Here is a 24,268-nt window from a genome sequence, read left to right as displayed (position 1 = left end):
CAGTTTATCACTTGGCCTGGTTGCCAGAGCTAGGGCCTGAGCCCTTAGGATTTCTTGTTCCAACTCAGTTGAGACCCCCGCCACTACCACCCCTGGGGGAAGAATGGAGGACGGTGGCTCAGGGGGAGAGACTGGATCAAAACTTCTGGACAGGGCATCCGCTTTAACATTTTTGGACCCCGGTCGAAAAGTAATTGAGAACTGAAATCGTGAAAAAAAAAAGTGACCAACGGGCCTGTCTAGGAGTAAGCCTCTTAGCAGATTCAAGGTATGCCAAATTTTTGTGATCCGTGACAACCGTGATAGGGTGAGCCGCCCCTTCCAAAAAGTGCATCCATTCCTCAAACGCCAGCTTGACCGCAAGAAGTTCTCTATTGCCTACATCATAGTTTTTCTCAGCTGAAGAGAACTTCTTGGAGAAGAAGGCACAGGGTTTGAGATTGGTAAGGGTGGCCGGACCCTGGGACAGCACAGCCCCCACCCCCACTTCAGAAGCATCCACCTCCACAATGAATGGTTTGGACGGATCAGGTTGCACCAACACTGGGGCAGACATAAAACATTTCTTAATCGCTGAGAAGGATTCCTTAGCGAGTACAGACCAATTTTTTACATCAGCTCCCTTCTGGGTAAGATCCGTGAGTGGTTTAACCACTTGTGAGAAACCTTTAATGAATCTCCGGTAATAGTTTGCAAATCCCAAGAAGCGCTGGAGCCCCTTGAGATCTCGAGGCTGAACCCAGTCAGCGATCGCCAGCACCTTCTTAGGATCCATACGAAACCCCTCACAGGACACAATCAACCCCAAAAAAGACAGCTCCTGTACAAAAAACGAACATTTTTCCAATTTGGCGAACAATTGGTTCTCCCTGAGTCTCTGGAGAACTGTCTTTAGATGTTGCAAGTGAGATTGACTGTCCGGGGAATACCCCAAAATATCATCCAAATAAATATTAACAAAACGGCCTATCAGATCAGAAAACACAACATTGATGAAATTTTGGAAAATAGCGGGTGCATTAGTTAACCCAAATGGCATTACCAGGTTCTCAAAGAGTCCTTCTGATGTGAGGAATGCCGTTTTCCACTCGTCCCCTTCCTGAACCCTTATCAGATTGTAGGCCCCCGCAGATCTAACTTGGAGAACGATTGGGCCCCAGCTAACTGGTTACATAAGTCTGGGATGAGGGGAAGCGGGTAAGAGTTCCTAACCGTTATCTTGTTCAGTTCCCGAAAGTCGAGGCACGGCCGCAAACCACCATCTTTTTTCTTCACAAAGAAGAACCCTGCTGCCACAGGTGACACAGAAGGCATGATATGCCCTTTGCGGAGACTCTCAGCTATGTACTCCTTCATGGCTTGGCGCTCAGGCCCAGACAAATTGAACAATCGAGCCTTAGGTAACTTGGCTCCGGGTACTAAATCAATGGCACAATCATAGGGTCTATGTGGTGGCAGCGCCTCAGCCTCACTTTCGGAAAAAACGTCTTCGAAATCTTTCAGGTACTCCGGAATACCTTCCAGATCGACAGACGACACAGACACGGATTTAACAGCCTTAACAAGATGTCCCCAGTTACCACATTTATTATTGCATCCCCACTGAGTGATTTCCTCTGTAACCCAATCAATGGTAGGATTATGGCGTTGAAGCCAAGGCATCCCCAGTACCAGTCCTGCAGGCAAGTTATCTAGCACCAGACAACTTAGTTTCTCCACATGAGTGGAACCCACTTTTAGAGAAAAGTTCAGACCTGCAACAGATACCGTCTTGGGTAAGAGGAGATGAGTCAATTGCCACAAGTTTAACAGGATCATGAAGCCTGACTGTCCCTATCTTATTAAGAGTCATAACCTTGGTATCAATCAGGTTCACAGCCGAACCGCAGTCAATAAAAGCAGTAGTCTGAACAGGACCATAACCAAGTTCCAGTTCCACCTGCAGCACCATTTTTGCACATGAGGAAAATTGTACCTGAAGGTCTGGGTAGCCTCCTCGATTACTACCCAGACCTAGTCGTTTCCCGCCATCTTGGAGGATGACGGACAGGAGGGGCAGTCCTTCTTCCAATGTCCAGATTTCCGACAAAAGAAACACAACTGCTTTTCCCGGCGGCGGCTTCTTTCCTTTCCCTCACAGGTGACAGCGCTCACCTCCATAGCCATAGGAAGAGTCTGGGTCTCATCTCCACTGAAGAATAAGGGCGTTTCCCGTTGCATAATGCCTCTAGCCCGCAGCCTGCGATCCATGCGAACCGCTTGGACCATGGCATCCTCCAGGGAGTCAGGCGGAGGATGAAGTGCCAAAGCATCCTTCAGACGTTCACACAGGCCTCTGTGGAACAGCCCCCGAAGGGCGGCATCACTCAAGGAAATCTCCGCTGCCCAACGTCTGATTTCAGTACAGAACCATTCGGCCGAATGCTCCCACTGACAGACACTCATCACTTTGTCCTCAGCCAACCGCACTCTATCAGGCTCATCATAAATAAGCCCTAAGGCTTCAAAAAATGCATCCACAGACATTCTCTCAGGGGCAGAAGAGGAAAGCGAGAATGCCCAGGCTTGTGGGGACCCCCTAAGCAGGGACATCACCACCCCCACCCTCTGTTTCTCATCCCCAGAGGAGCGGGGTCTCAAAGAAAAAAAAAGCTTACAGCCCTCCTTAAATGCCCTGAAATCATCCTTGTTACCAGAAAAAATATCTGGCAATTTAACCGGGAATTCAGGTGGGACTAAAATGACATCTCTATTCCCCACCTGCTGGAAGCCTGCGGAAAGTACCCCCTGAATTGAGTCCTCAACCCGCCGTTGGGACTGGGCCAGAGCTTGGTGTTCCAAACTAAGCTTCTGCAGTGACTGAGTCAAGCTTTTCACCTGCTCAGCTAAAGCACACATTGGGTCCATGCTGCAGAAGTGAGGAGAGAAAAAAAAATTGTGGGCCAGTTATAATGTCAGAGACACCGCACTGAACTTGCTCACTGAGCCAGTGTGCGGGTCCTGAGTAAAGCGAAAGCGTGCTCAAAGCTACCTGTGGAGCGGGCAGCAACCGAATAGATGTGTACTTCAGAGCCACAGGACCTGAAGCACGTGACTGCTAGAGGTGTGGCCTAAACTCCACAGAGCTAGGAGCTGCAAGACAATTCCTAGCAGAGTAACTGCGAGACAAAGTTACCCAGGGGCATAGACAGTGAGAATAGTCAGGATGTAGCCAATGAGTCACACACAGAGATAGCTGTAAGGTACCAAAGGGGGCGAGCAGAGAGTAGTCAGGTCACAGGCAATGAGTCATACACAGATAATAACGCAGTACAAAATCAACAGGCAAACTCACAACGGGAAACAGAGCCGGGTTAGAACCATATAAACAAGCTATAGCAACAAACAGGCACACGGGGGTCAGCACACTAGGCCAAAGGCAAAAGTATAACTGGCAGGGATTGAAGCTACCCAGGGGTTTATGAAGCTCTCCCAGAACCAGAAAGAGGCCACAATCATTAACCCCAAGTGTGCAGGTCAAAACCTGTACAGAGCTCCAGACATTAACCCCCGGTGTGCAGCTCAAAAACCTGCACTGGGATCATGACAAAGGGCCTGTACAAGTTCAACAGAATGCCGTTCAGATTGGCTAATGCTCCTGATACTTTTCAGCGACTCATGGAATGATGTTTGGGAGATCTAAACTTTGAGGCCACTCTCATCTACCTGGATGATATAACTGTGTTCGCCCCCACTTTCGAAGAGCACTTACAGCGCCTTGAGCAAGTACTCAGCCGACCCCAGAAACATGGGCTGCAAGTGGAACCATCTAAATGTCACCTGTTCCGCACCCAGATTGAGTACCTGGGGCATATGGTCTCCGCAGAAGGTGTACGTCCATCCCATGAGAAGATTGCGGCAGTGCAAGACTGGCCTACCCCAAGAACCGTAAAGGATGTTCGAGCCTTCTTAGGTTGAAGTCTTTCACAAACCGTCGATAATACCCAGTCAGCCCTAAGAAGGCTTTTGCTGTATTAGGGAATATTATCCCTCCGTTTTCTCCCTGCATGGAGTTTCTATTGTATAATAAACCCCTTTCATCCTTGGTCTTTGTACCATCCGTTACTGCATCCTATGTGCCTGCAGTCTCCTCACACTTACTGACACTGACATTCTGTACTTATTGACACACGGACATTCTGTGCTTAGTGACACACATTCTGCACTTAGTGACACACTGACATTCTGCACTTACTGCCACTCTTTACTGACATTACTGAAATTACTCTTTTTGATAAGGCAAGGTTCACATTGCGTTAGTGGCATCCCTTTAACGGATCCGTTAAACGGATGATCTAATGTCATTATTGCCATCATTTTTGCCCATAGCGCTAACGTATGCGCTAACGCATGGTAGCAGTTCATTACCAATGCGCTACCATGTGTTAGCCATACAGGTCTACAGTATACACAGCGAACGCATCCATTCGCTGTGTGCTGGACAAGATGAACCCGAAAACGCGGTAGACCGCGTTCGAAGGTGCGTCAAAAAGTAACGCATCATCGCTAATGCATTCCGTTTTTGGCATGCGTTAGGATGCGTTACTCTAATTGCAGCCAATGGGTGCGTTAACGCATCCGTTATATAGCGTTAGTACCGCTATGTAACGGATGCACTCAACGGATGGCCCCTAATGCAATGTGAACCTACCCTTAACTGCACTTACTTCAGATACTGACAGGGAATTTAGATTTTGAGCCCCGATGAGGACAGTGATGGTAATGTATGTAAAGCTCCATATATGCAAGCATAATAAATAAATAAATAATATTAATACACTGTCAGCTTGTTCTTATTGACACAAACACTGACATTCTATCATATGATTTTCTCCCTTCAGACTTGCTACTGGTATTATAAACTGGAATAGGAGTAGTTTGCCAATTGTTATAAATTGTGGCAGCAAAGTTCCTCCCAGTATTGTGCCAGAGATTCCTTCATGAACAATTTTGCATCACTCTGTCGTTTATGGTTCTGAAGGCCTGTTGTTAAGATCCACTGCTGTAAATACATGGCAGTGATAACATAAGCTGTATGATTGTGAGGATGACAGTCAACCTAATGGTTGGCATCAAAGATAGCACAGTTTTATTACTTTACACCTAATGGCCCTCATACACATTAGATCACTGTTGGCTGAATTAGACTTCGGCTGATTGTTCGAAAAGCATCTAAGAAGTCCCTGCCGTAGACAGGAACGCTCACTTGGCTGAGCATTCCTGTGTTCTTTATGAGAAAGCCGCTAACTGACTAGTCATCAGAGGGGTTTATCCCAAGGAAGACAATACAATCATCAGACTGACATGCCCGACTGGCATCTATCTCGACCATCAGTCGGCTGGCTCCCCATACACATTAGATTGTTTAATGAACCCTTCAATATTGGTAAGTTTGTCTGAGGTGTATGGGGGTTCTAATTCTCAGTATTTACAATGACCAAAACATCTCAGTGATCAAAACAAAGATATTCACCCATTCTTGATCTCCACTAGTGATGAGTGAGTATAATCGTTGCTCTGGTTTTCCTGAGCATGCTCAGGTGATCGAGTATTTGGATGTGCTCGGGTATTTAGCTTCTGTCGCCGTAGCTGCATGATTTGTGGCTGCTAGACAGCCTGAATACATGTGAGGATTTCCTAACAAACAGGCAACCCCCACATGTATTCAGGCTGGCTAGCAGCTGCGGCGACAGAAACTAACTCTCCGAGCACGCTAAACTACTCGGAGATCACCAGAGCATGCTCGGGAAATCTCAAGTAATGAGTATGCTCGCTCATCATTAATCTCCACATGTTGACAATGTAAAAAAAATGTCCTCCCAAAAAATTAAAAAAACAACAGCACATTTTCTGCTTTCTTTTCCATTATGCACCCTAAAAGATTCTAAAAGTTAAATGGCAAGGTACACAACAGGTTACCTTCAAAATGGTGTTTTTACATACGACTGCAGTATTAATGCTCCATTCACTGTCAATGAGACTGCCAGAGACAGCCAGGCTCAGCACTACTTTATTCCTTGTGCTCAGTTGGACAGTAAAATGAATATGTGATTACTAGAGATGAGCGACTTTGCCTTTTTTCGGGTCGAGTCGGGTTTCATGAAACCTGACTTTCTAAAAAGTCGGGTCGAACGAAATCGGCCGACTATAAGGAAAAGTCGGGGTCCGACTGAAACACGAAACCGAACGCAAGTCTGTGGGGAAGCAAAGTCGGCAGGGAGTGGAGGACAGTAAACACACCTACAGTGCCCATTTCAATGCCAACGACATCAATTCTTATTACTTAAGCTTGGCAACCTTAATTTACTTTATAATAATAGTTTACGCATTGAAAACTGGGGGTTATTTGGCTAATGTTGTGGGGGGGTAGGGCTGGCGCCAGGTTTTTGTGTGCCCTGGGCCAAAGAGTATAATGAAAACCTGGCACTCAACTTAAATGCTTAAATGGAGCAGTTTATTTGTAGTACCAAACAAAACGTTTCGGTCAGTGCAGATCTGCATCAGTTACGTGCTCAAAGATTGTCTGTACTTAGATTAGAGGGCGCTTTTTGTATGTCCCTGTAAAGCCTAATGTCAGTGTGCTGCTGGAGCGCAGTTACGTCTTAGTTGTCTGGCACAGAAAGCGCGAGCCTGGTCCTCCTGGATGCTGTGGAACAGTTGAGTGCCAGGTTTTCATTATACTATATATGGTTTGGGAACCTACCTCGGCACCACCACAGTTGTGCACACGGTGTTTTCTTTTGGGCCAAAAGAGTGTCAGTGCACCCTTTTAACACATACCACAATTCATAATGCTCCGATACAGCACAGAAATATAGGTATAGTACAATGAAAAATACTTCACTGCTTACATGACATGACTGATATTATCTATTTTAAATTCTACAATAGCTCAAAAAACGGACAGTATATTACTCCATACTGTATTATGGCCACCACCTAGTGCGCCATACAGAATAATAAGCCCCATATATTTCTCCATACAGAATAATTGGTCCCATATAATGTTCCATACAGTATATGATGAGCTCCACATAATGCTACAGTATATGTTGGTCCCCATGGATGAAGCTCCAGTGTCTTATGGTCCCAAATAATGCTCCATAGAGTCCATATATAATGGGCCCCATTTCTAATGCTTCAGTGTATAATGGGACCCGTAAATGCTGCTCCAGTGTCTGATGTCCATCATTTGGAATGCTCCAGTATATGTTAGTTAGTTCCCATGGACGATGCTCCAGTGTGATATGGGCCCAAACTATGCTCCATATAAAATGGGCCCAATTTCTAATCATCCAGTGTATAATGGGCCCTGTAAATGCTGCTCCATTGTCTGATGTCCCCCATTTGGAATGCTCCAGTATATGATGGACCAAATGGATGATGCTCCAGTGTATGATGGGCCCCATATATCATTCTCCAGTGTATATTGCTCCCCAAAAAATGCTCCCAACATTTTAAAACATTAAATACCTCTCCTCGCTGGGCACTGCTCTACTCTGGACTCCTCAGCATTGCCATTTTAAAGCTCTCTGCACTTGTACTGTTTCAGTAGAGGGCATACAGACGTGATGGCACAGAGCCCCTCATAGTACGCCAGTATGTCTGACGGTGAGTGGGCCCCCCCACCGTCAGAGACACTTTATTGTACTATGAGAGGCCCTGTGCCAGTCCCGTCGCCCAAGGGTGGGGCCACACACCTGTTCAGGGCAACAGCACTTGCCTGGGTGCGGCAGGTGTTGACCATGGGCCTGGGGTGGGGGGGGCAGCCCATTTTGGGTGGTTAAAAAAATGGCATATGTTGATGTGTAGGCTGGGCTTTCAGCTGCTGCAAATGGAGGAATTGGAGAAGTCAGAGGAAGAGGAGGACAAAAGCTAGCCTTTTTTCTGGCAACCTATGTGTTATCAGGGGAGGGTGGGACAAAATCTTTTGAAACCCATGCATGGTTCATTTTAATGCAGGTTAGATAATCAACATTTTGGGTCGACAGACGGGTCCTTTTTTCTGTCAGGATTGATTCAGCAGCACTGAAGACTTTTTCAGATAGCACACTACCAGCAGGGCAAGCGAGCTCCTGTAAGGCATATTGTGCCAATTCAGGCCACATGTCCAGTGTTGAGGCCCAATAATCAAAGGGGAATGACCTGTGAGGGAGAACCTCGATATGGGATGCAAAGTAGTTTGTAACCATGGTTGACAACTGCTGTCTCCTGTCACTTGCAATCGATTCTATATTAGCTGTCATGTGCGCGGGACATGAGAAATCAGACCACAACATGGTCAGGAAACCACTGTCTCCAATGCCAGTTCGGCTGTGTGCACCACGAACACCTCTTCCATTTTGCCCACTACGGCTCGTGGGAGAACCAGCTCCACTGCTGTGTGCTGAGAATGCCTCAAACAACCTGTTTACCAGAGTTGCTTGTTTGTTAGCCAATATTAGCTCTAGGTTCTCCTGTGGCATGATGTTGTGTAATTTGCCTTTATAGCGTGGATTGAGGATGCTGGCCAACCAGTAGTCATCATCCCTCATCATTTTGGCAATGCGGGGGTCCCTTTTTAGGATCCGCAAGGCATAGTCACACATGTGGGCCAATGTTCCAGTTGTCAATGCTGCACTGCCAGTGGTGGGTGGAGGAGCACTTTCTGGCAAATCCACATCCCTCCAGTCACGCATATACCCTGTACCTAACCTTGGCACACCTACATGTTCTGTTGCCCCCTGAGAAGCATCCTCCTTCCCAAAATAATCATTCCCCTCATCCTCCTCCTCATCTTCCTCTTCTTCCTCCACCTCGTTCACGCCAGTTCCCTGACCAGACAATGGCTGACTGTCATCAAGGCTTCCCTCCTCCTCCTCCTCCTGTTGCTCCTCAGCTGCAGATGCCTGATCCTTGATGTGCATCAAAGTTTGCATGAGCAGATGCATAAGTGGTATGCTCATGCTTATGATGGCGTCGTCTGCGCTTACCAGCCGTGTGCATTCCTCAAAACACTGAAGGACTTTACAGAGGTCTTTCAGCTTTGACCACTGCACACCCGACAATTCCATGTCTGCCCTCAAACTGCCTGCCCATGTATCCTCCCACAAATGCATTACAGCCTGCCTCTGTTCGCACAGTTTCTCAACCATGTGCATGGTGGAGTTCCATCTTGCAGCAACGTCTATGATTAGGCGGTGCTTGGAGAGGTTGAGTGATCGCTGCAGCTTCTGCATACGACTGGAGTGGACGTTTGAGCGATGGATGTGCGAGCACAGTCTTCTCACCTTATGGAGCAGGGCTGTTAACTCCGGATAATTATTTAGGAAGCACTGTGCCACCAGGTTCAAGGTGTGAGCCAGGCAAGGTATGTGTGTGAGTTTTGAAAGGGCTATGGCTACCACAAAATTCCGCCCATTATCACTGACTACCTTGCCTGGCTCAAGATGTAGACTGCCCACCCATCACTCAGTTTGTCGATGCAAGTAGTCGGCCAGTACCTCTGCGGTGCGTCTACTGTCTCCCAAAGACATCATTTTTAAAACAGCCTGCTGCCGCTTACCACTAGCTGTTCGATAGTGGGACACCTCGTGTGCAACACTGACAGATGTGGATGGAGTGCTCGTGCGACTGCGCTCTGTCGACAAGCTGTCACTTCTGGAGGAGGAGGGTCGAAAGCCTACAGCCAACTGTTTCCTATACCGTGGGCTAGGCAGCACTGTTCCACCACCGCTGTCCCCTGTGGAGCCTGCATCCACCACATTAACCCAGTGCGCAGTGATGGACACGTAACGGCCCTGGCCATGCCTACTGGTTCATGTATCTGTTGTGAGGTGTACCTTTCCACTCACTGATTGTTTTAGTGAATGAACAATGTGGTCTTTCTCATGCCGGTGGAGGGTAGGGATGGCTTTTTGCGAAAAGAAGTGCCAACTGGGTAGGTCATAGCGTGGGACAGCGTAGGCCATGAGCTCTCGGAAAGTTCTGCTTTCTACCAAACGGAAGGGCATCATCTCTAATGAGATCAGTTTGGCAATGTAGGCGTTCAAAGCCAGTGTACGCGGATGAGAGGCTGAGTACTTTCTTGTCCTACTCAGAGTGTCTGGTAGGGTGAGCTGGACTTGTGAGCTGCATATGGGGGAACTAGCATTGGACATGACGGACTGAGAAGGGGTAGGTGATGGTGAAGGTGGTGATGGCCTAGATTCAGTGTTTCCTCGCGAAAATATTGTGATTGCCTGACTGGTTTGGCCTAGTGACGACACCTCAACATTTCTGGACGGTGGTGTGCTTAGCGGTGGCCTTACAGTGGGTGAAGCGATGGAGCGTTGCCGGCTAACTTCAGTCGGAGCAGGTGCACATGTGCTACCTGAGCTTTTGTAGTCCGTCCACGCTTGCAAGTGCATGTTGGTTAATTGTCTGAGCATGCAACTGGTATTCAAATTTCTTAGATTTTTCCCTCTGCTAAAGGTCCTTCAGGACTTCTTACAGATAACCTTTGCATCATCAGTAGGATTTTGTTCAAAAAAGTGCCACACTGCACTCTTCCTACTATGGTACAAATATTCAGGGCTTGCACGCTGTGCTAATTTGACTGTCTGGCCAAGCTGTCCTGCAACTCTTTTAGTTTTCTTGCCAAGTTTTTTGACAGCTACAGGCCTGCTGGATAACCGCTGCTGCAATGACGATGCCTGCTGCGAATCCTTCTCCTGTTCTGACCTATTGTCACCAGCACTCTCTTCCCCAATGGATGCCAATCCGGGTTAACAACTGGGTCATCCATGACCTCGTCTTCAATGTCATCTGCACCTTCCTCTGTACCTTCCTCTGTGTCACCGTGTAAGGTGGTATAGTATGTGGGAAGGGGCACCTGAGTTTCATCAGGGTCTGATTTGGGCTCAGTAGACTGTGAGGGCAATGTAGTGCTGTGGGTGGATGTACCAGCAGATTCATCTAGCAGTGGCTGCGCATCAGTGCACTCCATGTCAGATTCATCTTGGACTGGGGAATTTGACTTGATAACCCAGGAATGTTATGTGAAAAGAGCTCCATGGAGTAATCTGAAGTGTGTGCTGCAGCATCCTTCAGTTTTTGTAACTTCAGAAGAGGAGGCAATAGAGCTGGAGGCTGTTTCGGCAATGTAAGACAAAACCTGTTCCTGATGCTCTGGCTTTAAAAGTGGTTCACCTACTCCCAGAAAAGGGAACCTTAATGGCCTTCTTGTGCCAGACGATGACGCAGGCTCAACACATCCTGCCTTAGCTGCTATTGTGCTTTTGCCAGAACCAACCGATGCACCACCACCATAAGTACCAGCTGCGTCCCCCTGCCCACGTCTGCAGCCTCTTCCACCATACTTCCTCATGTTTGGGAAAATGTAACAAAAATACCAGAAGAGAGATGGTACTGTATGAGGAGCGTACAGCTGTGTAAGGTGTATTAAAAAAATTAAATCTCCGTATATATTTTGTTAGTTACAGATGCTCTACCAGTAAGTATTTGACCATAATCCAACAAGCAGATATACGGTACTGTATCAGACGTGTACAGCTGTATACATTTTTAGTGAAACTAACAATCTCCGTATATGTATTTACGGAGTGTCACACACACGCTGACTCTGTATAGATGTGACTGTAATGCGAACAGCAGATATACAATACTGTTTGAGAATTGCACAGCTCAATACGGTGTATGGAGAAATGGAAATGTCCGTATATGTATTTACGGAGTGTCACACACACACGCTGACTCTGTATAGATGTGACTGTAATGTGAACAGCAGATATACAATACTGTTTGAGAATTGGACAGCTCAATACGGTGTATGGAGAAATGGAAATGTCCGTATATGTATTTACGGAGTGTCACACACACACACACACACACACACACACGCTGAATCTGTATAGATGTGACCGTAATGCAAACTGCAGATATACGATACAGTTTGAAAAGCGGACAGCTCTATACTGTGTAGGTCTGGAAAAATGGAAAATCTCCTCTTTTTGTTTTTCCAGAGTCACATACAGATAGCTTTACTGTTTGAAAAGCGGACAGCTCTATACGGTGTAGGTCTGGAAAAATGGAAATTCTCCTCCTTTTGTTTTTCCAGAGTCTCACACAGATAGCTTCACTGTTTGAAAAGCAGACAGCTCTATACAGTGTAGGTCTGGAAAAATGGAAAATCTCCTCTTTTTGTTTTTCCAGAGCCTCACACAGATAGCTTCACTGTTTGAAAAGTGGACAGCTCTATACGGTGTAGGTCTGGAAAAATGGAAATTCTCCTCCTTTTGTTTTTCCAGAGTCTCACACAGATAGCTTGACTGTTTGAAAAGCAGACATCTCTATACAGTGTAGGTCTGGAAAAATGGAAAATCTCCTCTTTTTGTTTTTCCAGAGTCACATACAGATAGCTTTACTGTTTGAAAAGCGGACAGCTCTATACGGTGTAGGTCTGGAAAAATGGAAATTCTCCTCCTTTTGTTTTTCCAGAATCTCACACAGATAGCTTCACTGTTTGAAAAGCAGACAGCTCTATACAGTGTAGGTCTGGAAAAATGGAAAGTCTCCTCTTTTTGTTTTTCCAGAGTCACACACAGATAGCTTCACTGTTTGAAAAGCGGACAGCTCTATACGGTGTAGGTCTGGATAAATGGAAAATCTCCTCTTTTTGCTTTTCCAGAGTCACACACAGATAGCTTCACTGTTTGAAGAGCGGACAGCTCTATACGGTGTAGGTCTGGAAATTTGGAAAAACTCCTCTTTTTGTTTTTCCAGAGTCACACACAGATAGCGTCACTGTTTGAAAAGCAGACAGCTCTATACAGTGTAGGTCTGGAAAAATGGAAAATCTCCTCTTTTTGTTTTTCCAGAGCCTCACACAGATAGCTTCACTGTTTGAAAAGTGGACAGCTCTATACGGTGTAGGTCTGGAAAAATGGAAATTCTCCTCCTTTTGTTTTTCCAGAGTCTCACACAGATAGCTTCACTGTTTGAAAAGCAGACAGCTCTATACAGTGTAGGTCTGGAAAAATGGAAAATCTCTTCTTTTTGTTTTTCCAGAGCCTCACACAGATAGCTTCACTGTTTGAAAAGTGGACAGCTCTATACGGTGTAGGTCTGGAAAAATGGAAATTCTCCTCCTTTTGTTTTTCCAGAGTCTCACACAGATAGCTTGACTGTTTGAAAAGCAGACAGCTCTATACAGTGTACGTCTGGAAAAATGGAAAATCTCCTCTTTTTGTTTTTCCAGAGTCACATACAGATAGCTTTACTGTTTGAAAAGCGGACAGCTCTATACGGTGTAGGTCTGGATAAATGGAAAATCTTCTCTTTTTGTTTTTCCAGAGTCACACACAGATAGCGTCACTGTTTGAAAAGCGGACAGCTCTATACGGTGTAGGTCTGGAAAAATGGAATATCTCCTCTTTTTGTTTTTCCAGAGTCACACACAGATAGCTTGTATTTGTCCGTGATGCCAGCCAGAACACGGTAGTGCGTGAGGAGCGTACACCGCTATACGCTGTGTGAAAAAATGAACGCTCGGTAACTGAGCAGAACAAAATAATAAAAGTTGGAGTGCTTTGAAAAAAACAGTTTGAACAGCAGTGTGCACACAGCAATGCAGCTATCAGGTAGCCTTAAAAGGCAGCCTAAACACCACCATCGCTGCTGCACACAACAAAAATCCTCCACTTTCACTGCACACTAACTGTACAGTGAAAAGTGCTATCAGCAGGAAGCAATTTTTATTTCTTCTTCCCTGCCTAATGCTCTCCCTATTCAGAATCAGCAGCAGCACCTTTCCCTATTCTAAGATCGGCAGAAGTAAGATGGTGGTCAGCGGTCACGGCCTTTTATAGGCACTGTGACGCCACACAAAGCCAGCCAATCACTTGCATGCCCTTCTCTAACATGGTGGAGGCTGCTGCCGACGTAATCGCGCTGCCCACAGTGTGCGTCCTTGAGGATTGGCAGAGAAAAGGCGGTGGAAGCATCATTTGAAACGCGACTTTGGCGGATTCTGAATTTGGCCGACACGTTTTGCTCAACTCTAGTGATTACACACAAGATGGGGAATAACCCAATAAGTTTTATTGTGGCCCTTGAAGTAAAACAGGAAAACAACATGGCCCTAAGACCAAAAAATGTTGTGCACACCTGCTCCAAAGTGTCCTAGGAGCCATTTTACTATACGATAGCGCGTAATTGTGCTAGCATTGACTGCAGTATCTCCAGATTTGGTCACCATCGACTGCGCTGTCTACATGATGACACTTCTTCAGTCAAACGAGACAGTCTGGGCCAGCAATAGAGGCACAGCGTTGGATCCAGGAAGTACAGCACTAATAGAGCCTGTTGATAAAAGACAATGAATACAGGATATAATAGTATGGGCTGATCAGTAACAGGACCACTATGGCTCTAGGGCACAGTAATAAACAGCAGCATCTTCCAACCGAACATCACTTATATCCAGGTTAGCCATGTTCTTATTATTATCTTTCCTCATCTCAAATCTTCGTCTAAATGTTTCTGTGAAATAAGTATATCCAGCCACAGAATTTATCCAACCCAAGTACATAGGCTGCTTTCTTGAAACCTGTTTAAGCCAACCTATCCCATATTTACTAAACTCATATCCAGAAGCCTTACATGATAACTGGACTTTCCCCCCATATTGTGCAGTGACTGATTGCGGCTGAAGAAGCTGAACCTCAGCTCTGACTCCTGAAAACACAAAGAAATAGAAAAGTAATGACTGTATTATAATATATCTCCGCACATCACATGTTCTCTTACCCAAGTAATGGAGCAGAAGAAAGCTGCCGAGAATAAGCCTCATCTCTTCTGTTACCACAAGGTATTTCCTCTCTATATAAATGTGGTAGGGGGCCGGGCTAGGGGGGTGGCCCACTGCTTACCAGACGAGGCAAAGACGAAATGGAGACAGCTTCCACTTGTAACAGTTCCGGATTTATTTGTCGTCCTCCTGACGACCACCAAACACGCACCGCAGCTTCTTTACCCCATTGTATCACCCGGCCCAGGTACCTATTCTTCAGCTCCAGTCGCAGTAACGCACCTTGCAGATCTTTCACTGTGGGCTGTCCTAGACCAATCTACCCCTAGCACTTCACCTGCCCGAGGTCGTCTTCCAATCAGTACCCCCGGCGCCTCGTCTGTCCTGCGGTCCTAGAGTCAGGGTCTCCCCCTGACTGTCTCTTCTCCTTGCCTGTCCTGCGGTCCGTCGGGTCAGGGCCACCCCCCTGACTGTCTCTCCTTTGTCCGTCCCCCTGGCCGAGCTCTTCTCCCTTTCCAATCTTCTTCTGAGCTCCTCCCGGGACTAGACTCTCCTGGAGCCCCCCTTCTTCTATTTATCCCCTCTCTCACAGGGGAATTTCCCAGCCGGGCTCCTATCTCCCCGCCCCCCATGACTAAGCGGATTCCTAAGCCCTAAGCTGATGTTAAGTCCTGTGCTACTCCCCCCTGCCATCTTGTGGTCAATTCACGGTACTGCACTCCCTTTTCTGTCTTTCCCTGCTGTTACCTTTCTAACCTGTCAATCTCTGTCCTTAGTGCACAAACCGTCCCCTCCTTCTACCAGTCACGGCTGTCCGTCAAGTCACCTTCCCCACATATACACGACTTCTATATTTTGTGCCTTACTGTCACGTGACCAGAACCTCTCTTCTATACTTCTCACTCAAGTTGTTTCTTTAACCCCTTCCCTCTTTGGCAATTTTCTTGTTTTTGTGCTTTTTTACCTCTCCTCTTAAGTACGATAAGATTTTGGATATTTCTATAAACTTAGTTATATGAGAGCTTGGTGCTTGTAGGTCGTTTTTCAGTTTTTAGCAAAACCATACATTTTATTATAATAATAATAATAATAATAATCTTTATTTATATAGCGCCAACATATTCCGCAGCGCTTTACAGTTTAACAGTTTCAAAACACAAGTCAAAAGTAACAACGTTAACAATACAATAATTAAAGTAAAATAAGACGACCCTGCTCGTGAGAGCTTACAATCTACAATGAGGTGGGGGAGATACAAAGTACAGGTGTGTATTTACAATGATGGTCCAGCCATCTTGAGAAGGTGGGGGATGTACTAAATTGCGGAAACAAAAAATCAGGTGGGGTGAAATGGTAAAAACACAATTCTGCCATTGTTTTTTGGGTTTTGTTTTTACAATATTCACTGTGCAGCAAAAAATTACTTGGCAACATGATCATCCTTGACAGAGCTGTTACGGAGCTACCAAACTTTAATTTTATTTTAGATGATTCATACTTTTACACATGCAGCAATACTATTTATTTATTTGTTTTATTATTTTTTTTTGTACCTGGGAAAAGGAGGTTGATTGAGACTTTTATATTTATTTTTTATAAATATATTTTTTACTTTATTTTTAGTTGCCTTAAAGGGAACCTATCAAGTAGTTTTTAGCTATTCATCTGTCTCCAGTGTGTTTTTAATGATGCAATGTACATCACTAACATGGTTTTCTCAAAGAAAAGATCCCAGTATTATGTTTAAAAAACACTTTATATCATTAAGGGATTCCAACACACACTTTTTGCATCCATCATAGGGGTGGCACATTTCATCGATTCAGTCACAGCTCAGTCAGTGTCCTGCTCAAATTATTATCGCCCACATCATTTCAATTGATTGTCGTGAGTTGCCCGACATCACGGCAACCACCTATCAAATCCTGCACATGCGTACTGCCCATATGCTGACCGGGCAAGCACACTGAATCGGGGTGTACTGCCCCAGCTCCATGTCATATGTGCATATGCTCTGGAGCCACTGTGAGTAACTGGCTATGTGAAGTGTGAGCGCCACACTATGCACCACTGTGTCCCCTCCACTCTGTGCCACCTAGAGTCAGTTTGCATGCCCGGGGAGAGGATAGGCAGTGCGCATACGCAGGATTTGCTAGGTGATTGCATTGACTTTGGGCAACTCATGGCACTCAATCGAAATGATGTGGGTGTATGTAATTTGAACAGTAATACTCTAATTCACCGCACACTCAGAGGGTTTTTTTTTATGCAAATAAGTGCTTATTTTTATTATATACAAAACATGTGGGAGCCAAACAAGTATATATAGCACGAAGTAGAAGCGATATAATTTAGTACGACGTTTCTGCTCAATCCGAGCCTTTATCACTTTTATCACTGTAAATAAAGAGAAATACATCAGAAAATGAAAGAATAAACAAAGGAGAATTACAACACCATACAAAAATCCAAAATAATCCCAATATATAACAATAGTAAAACAATATATACAGAGCATATACAAATATACAATACGATAGTACATGTAGAATATGAACATTCAAGCAAAGAAGGTTCAGTGAACCAGCTCCATCTTTGGTACAATAGGAGAAAAGGTGATTACCTGAATTGAAATTCGGATCTTTGAATAGAGAAGAAAAGAACTCCCAAGAGAATAGCCCAAGAAAGATGGCTGAAAGGAATTGTCAAAATCATGGTTAGTAGATTCATATGTGTAGACACCCTGATGTCTCTATAAGGTCATAAAGCAGGCCATCTACATAAGGGGAATATAATATTTTGCTGTTATACAAAGGTGGATGTGTTCCCTATGACGGGCAATATATTATTCGTGATGTCCGTAAAACCCTAAGTCCGCAATATACTGTGCAGTGTAATGTACCAGGGAGTAGACATTGTTGTATGTAGGTTTTAAATGGTATATATGTGCTATATAATATCCAATGACAGTTGGTTACAAAGGCGTCCCTAGATAGCGCCATATACCGCAGTATACTGTGCAGGAAAAGATTGCTGTATGTATGTTTAAATAGTATACATGTGCTGGCGTGCACACTATCCAATGACAGTTAGTTATAGAAGCATCCCTGAATAGTGCCACTAAAATGGCCATGTGTACAGTACCTGGTGTAGTGGTGCTAGATAGCGGCGCTCCCACGCCTAGCTGCAGTGGCGTCATGCTAATTCTATCAGGGTTAGGTGGTATTTAAATAGGAACCCGGTGGCAGCGTCCGACCGGAAGTGAACCTCTGAACCGGAAGTGACGTCGCGCTGTCCTAATGTGAGCACTGCGCATGTCTTAGGACTATACTATTGAGCTGTCAACATACAGCGGTTGCCCTGGTGATAGGAAGAATAGCGATTTTTTCATCTTATCAGAAAAAAAGCGGTGAAATGCTGTCATTTTGTATAGATTGCACAGGATACAGACTAGGTAGATGTAATACTGATCAAGAACAGATAATTGGTAAAAATTGCATGATTGTGATTAGGACATCTAGACAGATAATGAATCCTATGAAAAAGAAAACCGTAAAAAATAAATAAAGAAAAAAATGACAAAATAAAAATAATGGTAAAAATAAAAAATAAATGAAGGTAAATGAAAAATAATGAAAAATAAGCAAAACATTGTTAGCTCATGTAAAGTACCTTATGTATGTATCTGTATACAGACATATAGACATATATATCTATATATATATATATATACATATAAAACATATATATATATATACATATACACATGGAGGGCAAATAACTCAATCTAAGACAGAGTCCAGTGGGCGGAGCAAACTCACCTAGGGTTAAAGTGTACTAACGAGTCTGCAAAATAACAGAAAAAGGTTGTTAGTCATTATATAAGCCAGTCTATTTCTCTATTCAGCCCTCTAGGGGCCAAAGTGTCCAGCTTATGTATCCAGTATGTTTCCCTCTCTCTTAATAATTTAATATGGTCACCACCCCTCCTCGGACGGGGTACATGCTCAATTACCTGGTATTTCAACTGTGCAACTGAGTGTCGGTATTTAGTAAAGTGCTCAGGCAGGGGTAACCAGTTTTTTTGACATCTAATCGTTGACTTATGGCTGGCAATACGGTCTTTGACGTGTTGGGTTGTTTCCCCTACATAGAGGAGGCCACATGGGCATTTCACCAAATAAACCACGAAGTTTGAATCACACGTATAGTAGCCACGTATCGGAAAAGACTTGCCTGTCCTAGGATGAGTGATATTGTCTGACCTGATCACATTCGAACAGGCTGCACAGTTAAGGCAGAGAAATGTGCCACAGCGGCGAGGGGCGAGTAGCCTCTGGGTAGTAGTAGAGACTTTACTGCCTATGTCTGCCCTTACCACCTTGTCACGGACATTGGTGGGACGTTTTGTACAAATCAATACTGGGGCCTCAAAGGAACTGATGTCCGGGTAAGCCTTATAAAGGAGAGGCCAGTGTTTCATAATGATAGAGTATACTTTACGCATCAGTGGATGAAAGGTGTGAACAAATGGAATCCTTTCTCTAGGATATCTTGTAGGTGGAGGGGATGGGGGTGTTAGTACCCGTTGTTTTTCGATCTCAAGCAGTTTGGATGGATACCGTCTGTCCCTAACTTTCCTAGCCATTGTGTCAAGTCTCTCATTGCGGACGTCCCGATCCGATACAATACGTGCTACCCTGTTGAACTGCGAACGTGGTAGACTGTTCTTAGTGGCTCTTGGGTGACAACTCGAGTAATGCAAAAGACTGTTGCTATCAGTAGGTTTACAATATAGGTCCGTTGAGAGAGTACCCTCACTATCCTGTAAAACTCTCGTATCCAAAAAAGGAACTGATTCCATACTGAAATGTAGCGTGAATTGTAGTTCTGGATAAATGGAATTGAGATATAGATAGAAATCCTGCAAGGATGATGTCGTTCCTGTCCAGACAAAGAAGATATCATTGATATAGCGGTGATATTCTATAGCATATTGTGAAAAAAGATTATTGCAGAAAACATGATTAATCTCGAAAAGGTTCATATAGGCATTAGCATAAGCCGGCGCTATATTCGCGCCCATTGCAGTCCCGCACCTCTGTACATAGTAGGTGTCCTCATATAGAAAGTAGTTTTCATGCAATACTAGTTTAAGTAGGTCTATACAAAATTCCATGGAGTCTGTGGACAGGTCTGAGGAATTAAGTAAGAATCTTGCGGCTTCTATTCCTTTATCATGGGTGATCGAGGTGTATAGGCTATTGACATCTAGGGTGGTAAGGATACTACCTGGGGGTACATTACCCAATTTTTGAATGACTTCCAAGAAATGTCCTGTGTCCAAGAGGAAAGACCTTGTCTGTTTGACTAGAGGTGTGAATATTTTCTCAAGGAAAATGGATAGTGGAGATAGAACTGAATCCGTAGATGCTACAATCGGTCTGCTTGGTGGATTTTGTAAGGACTTATGTATCTTGGGTAGTACATAAAAAACCGGTGTAATTGGATGAGGGTTAACAAGAAAACTGGCAGTTTTTTGGTCAATTGTATGGCTGTCTAGATAAGTTTTGGTTAGTTCCTTGATTTTGTGAGTAATAGTGGAAACCGGATCCCTAGGCATAATCCTGTAAGTATTGGTGTCAGATAACTGCCTATTCACTTCCTTATTGTAATCAGTGTAGTTCATAACCACTAAAGCACCGCCTTTATCAGCCGGTTTGATTATGATGTTCTTATTATTGTGAATAGAATTGAGAGCTTGTTTTTCAGCAGGTGACAGATTAGAGTGAGTAGGGAAGAGACCGAGTTGTGCCTGATGAGAAAGCATTTTGACCTCACGGTCCACTAGCGAAATGAACGTCTCCGCCGCATGGTATGTGCTAGGAGGACAGAATTTACTTGGGTTACAAAGACCAAGTGCAGAAATAGACAATTCAGGAACCTGAGTATCGCAAGGTAATGGGGTCCCCTCACCCATGGGGTTAGGAGACAAGCCAAAATGGGTTTTAAGTCTAATAGTTCGATAAAATCGCTTGAGGTCTTTTTCGAGTTGGAACGAGTTCCACATGGGAGTGGGACAAAAGGAAAGTCCCTTCTGTAGCACAGAGAGTTCTGATGGGGAGAGGAGATAGTCTGAAATGTTGATCACCAGGTCCGATGCTATACCTGTTGTCTCACCTGTGAGCGGGTTGCCATCCTTTCTCCTGCCTCGCCTGCTGGGTCTGTGGTACGCTGATTCCCCCTGCGGCCTCTTCCTAAAAAACGTTGTCTGCCAGAGTTTGTGGAGGAGTCGCTTCCGGAACTGAAGGACCCATTTCTTCGTTGGTAATAGGGTCTGCGCCAAGGGCCCATAGTAGCGGATGTATCGTTCCATTTGTATACTCTGTTCATAGAATAGTCGTCTGAATCACGCTGAAATTTCTGCCTCTTACGTTCCTGTAGAGACTTTTGATGTTCGGACAGGACTTTTTCGGTTTTGGTTTTAAGAGATGTCCACTCCGTTGAGGAAATAGAGGTGGAGAGTTGCGCTTCAATGGCCTGTATATTTTGCTTAGTTTCCACTATGGCCCTCTGGAGATATTCCACCGTCAATATAATAATGTCTAATGAACATTTATTTAGTATCTTTTTATACTTCTCACAATACTCTGAATTATCAGAGAAGAGAGTAGGGCGGAGATTACTCCTGAGCCCCCTTGGAATCTTATTCTGTCTATGGTACTCTGCCAGTGTAGTACAGTGTAAATCATATGAGATCAATCTACGTTTTGCTTTTTCATAATCACGGGTCCTAAGCTCTTGGACTGGAGTTCTCAAAAATTCATTGGAGCTAGTAACTTGAGCCAAAATATTGGTGCTAGTAGCCAAGTCATATGCAAATGTGTCTGTAGTAGAGTTGAGCGATACCGTCCGATACTTCAAAGTATCGGATCGGAATGGATCGGCCGATCTTTAAAAAAAGTATCGGTATCGCCGATTCCGATACCAGAAGTCCCATTCAAGTCTATGGGACTTCCGGTATCGGAATAAGAAAAACCCTGTTTTTGCCTTGTACAGCCTCTCTGGGGTCTGTACGGGCCTTTTGGGGGGCTGTGCCGGCCTGCCAGGGGGTCTGTGCAGGCTCCGGTGGTCTGTGCCGGCCTGCCGGGGGGCTGTGCCGGCCTGCCGGTGGTCTGTGCAGGCTCCGGTGGGCTGTGCCGGCCTGCCGGGGGGCTGTGCCGGCCTGCCGGGGGGCTGTGCAGGCTCCGGGGGGCTGTGCCGGCCTGCCGGTGGGCTGTGCCGGCCTGCCGGTGGTCTGTGCAGGCTCCGGGGGGCTGTGCCGGCCTGCCGGGGGGCTGTGCCGGCCTGCCGGTGGTCTGTGCAGGCTTCGGGGGTCTGTGCAGGCATCGTCCGATGGGACTACAAGTCCCATCGGGCGATGCCTGCTACCATGACAGTGATTGACACATTAGCCAATGATGGGACAGTAGTAGTCCCATCATCCGGCTAATGTGTTGAATGTAAAAAAAAAAAAAAAAAAAATTACATGCTACATACATGCTACATACATACAACATGCATACTACATACATGCTACATTCATACTACATACTACATACATGCTACATTCATACTACATAAATACTACATGCAACATACATACTACATATATACTACATACATACTACATGCATGCTACATACATACTGCATGCTACATACATACTACATGCTACATACATACCACATATATACTACATACATACTACATGCATGCTACATACATACCACATACATACTACATACATACTACATACATACTACATGCATGCTACATGCATGCTACATGCTACATACATAACACATATATACTACATGCATGCTACATACATACTACATGCTACATACATACTACATATATACTACATGCATGCTACATACATACTACATGCTACATACATACTACATATATAATACATGCATGCTACATACATACTACATACATACTACATGCATGCTACATACATACTACATGCTACATACATACCACATACATACTACATATATACTACATGCATGCTACATACATACTGCATGCTACATACATACTACATACATACTACATGCTACATACATACCACATATATACTACATACATACAATACATTCATACAATACATACATAGACATACAGTACATATAACATAGAGTAACATACTTACCAATACTTGTCACATTGTTCCCCGAAGCCATTGTCTTTTCCGGAATAAATATTAACATAACAAACCACAAAAATACTCACCCACGATCCGAAGCAGTCCACGAGTGTGTCCCACGACGATCTTGGGTAGAGAACGGCAGCATCAGATGATGCTGCCGTTCTCTACGGGCTGCAGGAATCCAATGACGGAAGGTAGGTATCCTTCCGCACTGTATTCCTCCGCCACTTAAAAAAAAAAAAAGTCCCTAGTCTCACTTTATGGTAAAAGCTGTGTGGGAATTTCCCACGCAGCAATGGCATAAAGTGAGACTAGGGACTTTTTTTTTTTTTAAGTGGCGGAGGAATACAGTGCGGAAGAATACCTACCTTCCGTCATTGGATTCCTGCAGCCCGTAGAGAACGGCAGCATCATCTGATGCTGCAGTTCTCTACCCAAGATCGTCGTGGGACACACTCGTGGACTGCTTCGGATCGTGGGTGAGTATTTTTGTGGTTTGTTATGTTAATATTTATTCCGGAAAAGACAATGGCTTCGGGGAACAATGTGACAAGTATTGGTAAGTATGTTACTCTATGTTATATGTACTGTATGTCTATGTATGTATTGTATGAATGTATTGTATGTATGTAGTATATATGTGGTATGTATGTAGCATGTAGTATGTATGTAGTATGTATGTAGCATGCATGTAGCATGCAGTATGTATGTAGCATGCATGTAGTATATATGTAGTATGTATGTAGCATGCATGTAGTATATATGTAGTATGTATGTAGCATGTAGCATGTATGTAGTATGTATGTAGCATGTATGTAGCATGCATGTAGCATGCATGTAGTATGTATGTAGTATGTATGTAGTATGTATGTAGCATGCAGTATGTAGCATGTATGTAGCATGTATGTAGTATGTATGTAGTATATATGTAGTATGTATGTAGCATGTAGTATGTATGTAGCATGTAGTATGTATGTAGCATGCATGTAGTATATATGTAGTATGTATGTACCATGCATGTAGTATATATGTAGTATGTATGTAGCATGTAGTATGTATGTAGCATGCATGTAGTATTATGTAGTATGTATGTAGTATTTTTTTTTTTTTTTTTTTAACATTTAACACATTAGCCGGATGATGGGAATACTACTGTCCCATCATTGGCTAATGTGTCAATCACTGTCATGGTAGCAGGCATCGCCAGATGGGACTTGTAGTCCCATCGGACGATGCTTGCA

This window comes from Dendrobates tinctorius, unplaced genomic scaffold (assembly GCF_039654945.1).
Source record: "Dendrobates tinctorius isolate UK_male_01 unplaced genomic scaffold, ASM3965494v1 ptg000044l, whole genome shotgun sequence".
NCBI classification, from domain to species: domain Eukaryota; kingdom Metazoa; phylum Chordata; class Amphibia; order Anura; family Dendrobatidae; genus Dendrobates; species Dendrobates tinctorius.
Note: the sequence above shows the minus strand (reverse complement) of the source record.